General features: G+C 33.3%; 1 long non-coding RNA gene across 2 annotated transcripts in view; it reads left to right on the top strand.

Moving 5' to 3' along the window:
* Window positions 1-218: 218 nt before the first annotated feature.
* The window catches only part of LOC127704776 (uncharacterized), a 37,270-nt gene continuing 26,857 nt past the window's right edge, over window positions 219-10,631 (top strand). The window contains exons 1-4 of one of the 2 annotated variants that reach the window (XR_007983491.1): window positions 219-259; window positions 759-789; window positions 4,543-4,719; window positions 5,887-6,253. This is a non-coding gene — a long non-coding RNA (uncharacterized LOC127704776). Of the gene's footprint in view, window positions 260-758; window positions 790-4,542; window positions 4,720-5,886; window positions 6,254-10,631 lie in introns of those variants that run through there. The other variant, XR_007983492.1, reaches the window with a different exon arrangement.

Here is a 10,631-nt window from a genome sequence, read left to right as displayed (position 1 = left end):
ATCACACTCGAACAACCCCAATCAAATCACCCGATAAACATAATCCCAGCCGTACACTATACATGCTCAAGATTTGGCTTAATCTAGTTTTTACCTGGTCAGACTATTGACTAACTGCGAAATAGATAAAAATAAAACAAAAAACAACAACAGGATTTGGTGGTTTCTTTTCAAACTATAAAAGCTAAAACTAAAACAAATTTCTTCACAAAGATCCTAACGAGGTATTCAGTGCCCTTCGATAAATCTTAGAAGCAAGGTACAGTTAATTTATTGTCTTCATCTTTACATTTATGATTATACTTAGACAGTTATTCGGTTTTGCAAGCAAAAGATGTTTTAAAATTTCATATTAGATTGACTAATTATATATTTGAAGTATCTATTGTACCGTTTGTGTCACGCTGCACCAACGCAAAGCACTATACCCCTTGGATTATAAGACACAGCGGAAAAACTTTTGACACACACACCGTCACCCTTACCATACACACCACATCAGAAAAGAACCATACATACATACACAGGGGCGTATTCAAGAAGGGGTAGAGGGCAAACACCCTTTTTGGTTGGAAAATATATTTTTTTGCATAAAATTGTCCCAAAAATATCTTGTTTTCGGGAAATAACCCCCCCCTTTTTTTCAAAAATCCTGGATCCGCCTCTGACATGCATGTACACACACAGTCAATTATTGTTTTGTTTGTAAACTTTTTTTTTATCTTTAATTCTTAAATTTTTATAAAATTTCATTTCAGATTCATATAAAAGATGAATTCTTTCACCTTGGTAACGTATATCCTTTTACTTTCACGAAAGTGACAATATTCACATCTACAATATTTGGTAATCATGATTTAATACATACATTGACAGTATTTACATTGTGTCATAGATCAAATTTATTCGTTCAGTGTATGTTCACTTGTGTTAATATGTCTTTTGATTGAGTTAAGCCATTTCAATTGATATTTTATAGTGTGCCTTTCTGTGTTGTGATGTTACACTATTGTTTCAGGTAAGGGTGAAGGTTGGTACCTATTATAACGTTTAAACCCGCTGCATTTGTTTGTATCTGTTCTAATTCAGGAACCAGATGTTCAGTAGTTGTCGTTTTTTGATGTGGTTCATACGTGTTTTTCGTTTCTCGTTTTTTTTTATATAGGTTAGACCGTTGGTTTTCCCGTTTGAATGGTTGGTTTTACACTAGTAATTTTTAGGGCCCTTTATAGCTTGCTGTTCGGTGTGAGCCAAGGCTCCGTGTTGAAGACCATACTTTGACCTATAGTGGTTTATCTATGTCTTCAATATGTATATCAATAATGTATTCATGAAAAAATATCGAAAGTATTGTGTTCTTACAAAAGCCTATACAACGCCCTTTGATTACGGGTATTTATTAGTAGTTAGTATTAAAAAGTTCTTTGACGGCCAGATAATAAGGCTTAATAATATTTTGTATCCGTATTTTTTTATTTCTGTCACTTACTTAGAAGACATGAATAAAGCTGAACAGCCTTTGTGGCTTTGTAAGTTGTAAAATCTTGAATATCTTTAACAACATTAATTGCGACGAAGAACATCATTTATATCGCGTTTTCCTTTGGTAAACTAGTTATGAACTCGTATGATTCCGTGTAAATTCTGTCTTAAATGTTTAACCTCAATGATCTGGTAAAGCATCACAGTAATTTTTGAAAGTGGTCAGATACCTTATATCTGTTATATGTCAGTTTGGTATGATCAAGACGTTTAGTTAAGTAAGCATACTTTTAAGAGAGTTATCTCTCCTTAACCATTTATTGGGTAATGCGTATTGCGGATTGCAGTCCGTATTTGAATTATATATTAGTTTGACTGTTGATTGTTCTCTTGATTTATTGTAACGATTATATTTACATGTGTTTAAAAAATAGAAGTTGATTAATTTGAACAGTAGTTGATTATTTATGCCAAAGTAAAGCATAAAATATCTTTATACTTCACGAAATAAATTTCGGAAAATTTCAAAAAATTCCATACAAAGAACGGTACATTGCCGGCTCATCTGCATGTTCGACTAAAAAATTGTCCATTAGATTGACAAAAATTATATCCACAGTAAAAGAGGGTCTTCAGAAACACTGTTTACTCGCGTAGTGGTATTAACCATATGTGGTTTCTAAAAAAGAACTTCTGGATAATTTTAAATCTCGATCTTTTTCTGAAATTAGTTCTGTCAAAACTGTTGATTTTTCAACACTGTATACCACCATTCCCAATGAAAAATTGAAAAATCGTCTAAAAGAAATAATCCACAATGCTTTTCAACATGAAAATACGCTATAAATTTATTACTTTGGGATACCATACGGCATATTTTGTTAATAGTGAACAAAAAGGTAAAACATGCTACACAGAGGAACAAGTGATCAGTACGCTGGAGTTTTTTATTGACAACATATTTGTTGAATTTGGAGTTAGACTTTTTCAACAAATTGTCGGCATTCCTATGGGAACAAACTGTGCGCCTCTCCTTGCCGACCTCTTTTTATTTTCATATGAGTCGGAGTTCCTTCAGACACTTGTCAGAAACAAGAAGATCAAAGAAGACAGGTCATTTAATTTCAAATTCAGATATATTGATGATGTTCTTTCCATTAACAATCCAAACTTTTCTGAATGGGTTCCATTAATATATCCCCCAGAACTAGAAATTAAAGAAACAACAGACACGGCTTCCTCCGCCTCATATTTAGACTTATACCTCAAATTTGACATACACGGTCATCTCAGTACCAGAATCTATGACTCAAGAGACGATTTTAATTTTGAAATTATCATTTCCCCCACCTTAGTAGCAATATACCAACTTCACCTGCATATGGGATATACATTTCTCAACTTATTCTGTATATTCAAGAGCTTGCAGTTGATGAACCAGGGGTATGTCAAAGAACGTCTCGTCCTTTTTCTAAAAAAGATCATCGGAAGATACCAAGACCTTGTTGATAAATATGCCGTATCAACTTCACACGATGGTCTTGAAGTATTGATTCTGGGTACTGACGTTGTTTATCATCTTAATAACATGTTATAGTATTCTTTTATTTGTCTTTTTGAATACTACTTTTACTGTTTAGTGTATTTTTTGTGATATCCATTTGACGTGGCTCGGTACTTGTACATCCCGTGATAGTGTTATTGTGCTATGGTAAATTTTTGTATTTTTGTCTTTCATTTTTGCTTATGTGCTTTGTCTATATGCCATTTTGTGTTTCTTTGTTACATATTCATTTGTTTTATAGTGATTAGGATTATAACCCAATGTTGACTGTTATACCCCTATTCTGACATTTTTACCTATTATGTCTGTTTGTTTTGTTCACACATCGTTGTCAATATAATGGAATTTTATGCGACTGTCAAGTGTCATACAAGTGAGAGCTTTAGATAGCTATAAAACCAGGTTTAATCCACCTTTTTTTACATAAGAAAATACCTGTACTAAGTCAGGAATATGACAGTTGTTATCCATTCGTTTGATGTGTTTGAGCTTTTGATTTTGTGATTTTGTAAATACCTGCCAGGTCTGGTCTGTGATTTTGTTGGATGTTTTTCTGCTTTGTTTCGATCTGATAAGTTAAGCAATTTTCAACTGATTTTTAAAGTTTGTTTATTTTGTTGTACTGTTAAACCACTGTCTCGGATTAGGGAGAGGGATGGCGTTAGCAAACATGTTTAATCCCGTCACATTCTATATGTGCCTGTCCAGAGTCAGGAGCCTGTTGTTCAGTGGTTGTTGTTGGTTCGTGTCTGTCAATATTGTTTTCGTACATTTATTTGTCATAAATCAGACCGTTAGTTTTTCTCATTTGAATGGTTTCATAATTTTCATGTCGTGACCTGTTATAACCGACAATACGGTATAGGTTTTTTTTTTCATTGTTGAAGTCCATACGGTTGCCTGTATTTGCTTACATCCATTTCATTTGAATTTTGGTTGATAGTTGTCTCACGGGCAATCATACCACATCTCTTTATTTTTATATTAAGGAGTTCTTATCACACTCTTTTGCTATCGTGAACTATGCCATATGAAGACTTTATATTACTGGACGTTGCAAACTGGAGAGTTCCAGCTATGAATATTAACGATCTTTGCAGTAACTTGGTTTTTGCAGGGATGGGTTAATGTGTTTTATGCAGTAGAACCAAGTTTTATTCTGATACTACCTTAATTACATCCCTCTATTACCAAAATATTGAAAATTATATGTACTATAATATAGGATGCAGGATGTTCTCGCTATGTTAAAGACCCATTGGTGGCCTTCGGTTGTTTTCTGCTCTTTGGACGGGTTGTTTTCTCTTTGACACATTCCCTATTTCCATTCCCTATTTTTTTATAATTATCATATATACATTATCAGACCCCTGTGGAATCAAACTATCTGAATCGATTTGATTTCCTTTAGAGATTCTATCATATTGAAAACTTCCTTTTATATTGTAAATATTGCACGATTCAGACTGGATCTGATAATGGACAACTTTTTGTAGGAATTAATAGCAATTCTTGTTCTTTCGATGTCTTTATGGCATGCAACTGATGGTGGACCGGCTCCTGCTGTTACACGATTAGAAATCACAAGTCATTCATGCAATGGAAGAAATCCTGTCTTTTATTATGTCCAGATCGGATACGCAACGTCTACCATAGTAACTTGGGATGGCTCTGTAAGTAAATCAAATAAAAAAAAAATCAAATAAAAAAGGACATGTAGGCTAACGTCATTAAGACAACAACCCAACGACCCAAACATATTGTATCTGCTAGTCAGCATATGGTTTTCAACAATAGACCAGTGTCTATCAAATACACGTATGTCAAAATATGAATCGTCCCCGAGTCTAAAAAGTTGCGAATACATATTATAGAGAATATCAAATATCTGCCACCAACTTCGAAATAATTTCTCGTTTGTTTCATATTTTTCATGTTGGGGCCTTTTAAAGCACAGTGTACGGTAAGGGTTTTATTTATTGTTGTAGACCGTGCGATGACCTATACATCCTTAATATCCAGGTCTTTTGAACTCTTGTGGATAATTGGCAATCATAACACAGTTCATTATTTTTATACTAAAGGACAACACATTAAGGTATAACTTAAGACGTTAATGACTTCATGAACATCTGGTAGGATTAAGCTAGTTTAACACTCAGTACTCCCCTTTGGTACTTGTGCAGTTGCATAAGAAAAGTATGCTAAATAACGTACAATAAGAACGACCAATAAAGCGCACTTAAGTCTTAAACAGGAGGCGAAAGATACCATAGTATATTTGAAAACAAACTGCCAATGTGATGGCAAAAAAACGAAAAACGATTAAAAGACAAACAATAAAATACAAAAACACTCGATACAGGTATTAAAGGCAACAAATAACACGTGCAAGTGAAAGTGAAATATGCTTAAACTACTCCCTTAGTCTGCTAGTGTGAAACCATGCCGTCATTAGCACTAATATACTTTGAAGTTGATTTTATACATTCATTTCCTGAAATGAAACAAAATTGTACGATATTAAATAAGTTCTCAACCTGACTTGATCTGGAATTTTTATTATTTATTCGTACCCGAATTGATAAAGTTATCTGATCTGTTTGTTTCATGGTTTTTTAAAGGTAACCAAACGTTTCAAAAATTAAGGATTCAGGCATACACTTGATTCTTGATAAATTTTGTTGTGCATTTGAAGAAATATTACAAGAGTGGTCAGTTGAGTAATAGCCTGGGTGTTTTTTAATCTTGAACCGAATAAAAGATCACAAATGAAGTTTAAGCTTAATCTTAGTTACCATCCTCATAAATCACATTCAATATTGTACATTTTTCTTCAGGATGCCAGAAGTGATTGTACTGAAGTCGAAAGATACACCGATTGGAGTAGGATCATCACTGGATGGAGATATAGATGCGAACAAAAGAATATCTGTACTGCTACCCTTAAACTTCTCAATGGAAATTTAAGGGACCAACAGTTTCAAGACTGTTGCAATGTACACTAAATTCAAATAGTTTTCCTGACAATGGAAATTTTGATGAAGAAATTAACTCTGTTTAAAATAATGCATTTAATACATAAACACTAAAGTTCAATATTACTTTCAAGTACATACAAATGTTTCCTCAAGCTAGTTAGTTGAAATCTTAAGGTTGAAAAACTGTTGCAGTTGTCACATACATAATAAATGCAATACTTCGTAGCTTGAATATCTTTTTTTTTAAAGCGAAATCGGTGTTTATTTTTTTAATTTCTTTTAGGGGGCGTGGGGGTTGGGGAGGGGGGTTCTGTAAAAGTATTTTTTTATAATTTTATTACATTATCTTCATAAGCTGGATATAAGAAAATATTATTAGTTACATAGTGTACCAGTGACCTAATACGATATATATTGGGTCAGTAAATTCCATAAGGGGTGAGAGCGAAGCCAACAGTGTTCATTTCTCAAATTATACCTTTATCAATAGAAATTGGTGCACATGTTTTTCTAGCATTACACTCTTTAGTTTAATGCCAGAATGAAACATATATACTGTTCTTTGCAAATGACTATCAAGTTTGTAAGAATAAATTAAACTGGTAAACAGAATAAAACCAGACAACATTGGCAATTGCATGACCTAAATAAAACCAAAAAAAACATCATACTCTACGAAACGTGTTTCACTCAGATGTCTGATGTCACACGAAATAACATGCAACAATTCTCTGCACCTAGTAGTATGTAGGTAAATCATTCTATTACACTTGTATGTGTAACATGACCTCTGATTAATAAGTTGTTGTAAAATATAAAAGTTCAGTTAAGTGTTGGAATGGCTATGTGTCATTTTGAAACATACAGTAAAAAGGCAAGATGGGTAGTGCACAACTTCAGATCATCTACAAATGTACTACACACATCATGACACATGTACACTTGGGTGTGTGATGAGAGGAAAGTATTTAATAGAAAGTACTTTTTTATTAAAAATAATACTGTATTCAAAAATTTATGGAAATAAATAACATTTAGGTCATTTACAATACCTATATGTTATACTTTTAGTCTTATGCAAGCATATGATACAACAAGAAGATAAGCCGACCAATTCCACTCTTACTTAAAAAACAAAATGGTTCAATTGTCAAAACAATCTGTGAAATAATCATAACAATCTTGAAAACAAAATTCCCAATTTGGCCCCAAAAGCAAAGTGTTTTAACAATTTGGAAGGAAAACTGTTAGGAGCTACCAATGACACATTCTATATACCCTTTATAACATCCAGTCACAAAAATGACTAAGTTCTACAAATAGAATACATGAACAGAAATCAGATATGTTAAAAAAGGAGATGCACATCTGCACATGTGTGTGCGATCATTTTGCACTGTATGAATGTGTTACAAGAAAACTGCTTGAATTATAAATCACACAAACTACTTAGTAGATACTAATTCTATATGGGTTTTCGACGCAATGAAGGGAGGCGGATGAAATGAATGAGTCGAACAATTACTAGACCGAGGTCTAAAATAGTAACAAGAAAATAATTAGGATGAATGCATATACTATTGCCTTTTAACCGAATGCTAAGAAAGAAAAGGTTTTTAGTAGCTGCGGATGATACATGAATCAGAAATTTAATCGAATACTTCGAATTCAATGGAAAATATTTTAGAACTTCATTAGAATATGTTAATTCCACAAATTTACACGAAGAATTTCATGCTATTTTGTTGGAATGTTTTATACAAATTACTTAACTTTGAAGTTCCTTATTTTTCACATAAAACAAGAGAAAACGCACACAAAATGGGTTTTCGCATTTTTTATCATTAAGACAGAAAACCTACAGAATGAATATCTACTGTTCATTTTGCATTTATATTTATGTAATTTATCTTTAATCATACAAGTTTGAACAATCTTACCATATCTGTACATGGCATTGAATGTTAGCAAAAGTACTGATACTCGGACAGTCGCGAACGCGGAATCCATATGAGAACCTTGTGGAAATGCAATGTTTTTTTCACATTCTGTAGAATATTTTCTTTCAATAACTTAATGCATGAATGAAATTTGTTATCAACATGAAAAAACGCGTATAAGCTTCGGCATAAAAAATCTATTGCCATTTATATAAAGAAGAATAGTCGTATTTTTTTTGTCGCGGGAACATTTCTATAATATGTTAATCATATAAATTTCTATTTAAATAAAAAACAGCTCGATATTTACGATTCACTTATTAAAAAAGAGGGGGAAATTACGTCCCCGAAAGAGCTAACAGTGCTGAAAGTGGCGTTAAAAACCAAATAACCAATCAGTCAATCACTTGTTACAAGTTGTAATTTGATTACGAAGTGAAGATACTTAGTCTGACAAGTAAAGTGAAAAAGGAACTATATACTTCTTCCTTTCCTTCCCTAGTTCATTGTATATTAATTGAATGTTGTAGTTAAAGAGAACATACTATTAAATTTTGATGACAAAAATCAATTATTTGCCCCATTTTTGTCGTGTAGCTAGAAGAACATGAACGGTGACAACATTTTCCAGTTAAATGTATTTCAAGTGTTTAAAGAGCTATCTTCTCTTAAAATTGTAGATATCAATCATGCCGTCATCTCTTTGTTTACATAATTGTGTTTTCACGATTTTTACTGCCGTCCTTGACAGGACCATTCCCGATTTAAATTTGTCAAAAGTCTGATCAAGATCCTGTGAATCGTGGCTGGAAATTCAAACTTTAATTAAAATTTGTAAAAACATTTATTAAATCACAACAACAATCAGATATTGTTCAGGAAGCGTCCAAATTCAGCCGTTTCCAACCGAATTTGTCCCGAATATCCCGTTATCAATCCGATTCTAATCAGATTTGTATCTTTCGCATGGTACAAAACGACCGAATCTGTCCCGACAGCGTCCCGATTCTACCGAATGTGATCCGACAGAGATCAGACAGTGACCAGACAGTGAATCGACGCTGACGGAAGATATCCGTTAGAAAACTATTGCCATATTCGGGATGATCAGGTACTGTCGGAACGCGATCCTATCACAGTTTGCAGTACCGCATTGCACACGGCTTTGTCTGGACTCAGTCGTATTGTGACCTGTAATTGTCGGGACTCTGACGTGGGTACATGTATCATTGCCGAATTTCGTATATATAACGGGACTTTTCCTAAACGATTTCGGCAAAGACGGTTCGCATTCGGCAAGATCTGGATGCAATCTGGACTCAATCGGCAAAAAAAACAGCAATGACAAATTTCTCTAGATCATGCACGTTCCAGAGGACAACGTCAAGAACATTGTTACAATTTTAATCCGATACCTCAGAATCTGTCACGACATAGTCACGATTGTAATCCAACTAGACAAAATCGGCTGACTTTCGGGGTGCTTGTCCGACCTCTCCGGACCATTCCCGGTCCGTAGGAATCTGTTACGAATGTATACGGCTTCGTTAAGACAATGTTAGGACATTCCAGATCAATGAGGATAGTAATCCGCTTTTTTAACTTTTCGTGTCTTAGCGTTGTCTGATCTCAAACGGGAGCCATAATCGGCACTGTGTGAACGCCGCATTAAGCTAAATATAAATCATACGGATGTTTTAATTATTTATATACAAATGTAACCTGTAGTAAAAACAAGGTTATATTAACTACACCTTGGAATGTTTGTTTTGAAACGACAAAGTCACATTTATATATTTTAAACTATAATGAAGGAGCTATAATAACCACAAGGACTTTCCGTTTGGAATGTTCGGTATTTTAGTTATTTTACCTTTCACCACAAGTGCATATATACTGAAAAGGACATTAAAAGTTCATTTTTTTTAAATGACAATATTTGCTATATGAATATTCTGTATTTCTTATCAGAAACATTAAGCCAGAATTTTTATGGTTTACTTGACTGAATATTTCCTTCTCATTGCAATTTAAAATGTAAATATATATGTTTGTTTGCAACAGTGATCTGTTTAATGGTCAGATTTAGGACTATAGGTTGCACTTTGTAAATACAGCTGTTTTTCAAACCACGCCTCTTTTGGGGTGATATATAATATTCATAGATATGTTAATTTGTTAATGTACTGGTTCCCATTTATGATCTCTGTGTTTCATCTCATAGAGACATCACTTGGGAATGTAACCAGTATAGAAAAACATGGTAGCCCTAAATTTTAATTCTTAGGAGGTCCAAATATGAAGGTAAGGGTAGTATAGAATTTTAGTATAAGTTTGAACTCTTAGAAGTTAAGGGCATATAAATGTTGAAAATATGCCGCACAGCCCTATATTTTGACCTTTGAATAAAATAGTAGTGCATATAAACTTTCCGTTCTGGGATATTATTTTTCACGAAACTTCATAGTAAAAGTGTCACAGTTTTAGCCGCAAAGGGAGTTCCTATGGGAAATTGCATTGTCTATATTTACAGAATTGCAACCTATATAGGGTTAAAAAATAGAACATACAGAATTTCACAAAATCTGGTTTATCTCAGAGATTTTAAAGAATTCAACTCAAATATGAAGTTTTATAAATATTTCATGAAGATTGAGAAAATCC

Source organism: Mytilus californianus, unplaced genomic scaffold, assembly GCF_021869535.1.
Source record: "Mytilus californianus isolate M0D057914Y unplaced genomic scaffold, xbMytCali1.0.p SCAF_6, whole genome shotgun sequence".
Classification (NCBI taxonomy): Eukaryota; Metazoa; Mollusca; class Bivalvia; order Mytilida; family Mytilidae; genus Mytilus; species Mytilus californianus.
The sequence above is the reverse complement of the archived record's forward strand: the minus strand, read 5'-3'. Positions and strand labels throughout refer to the sequence as shown.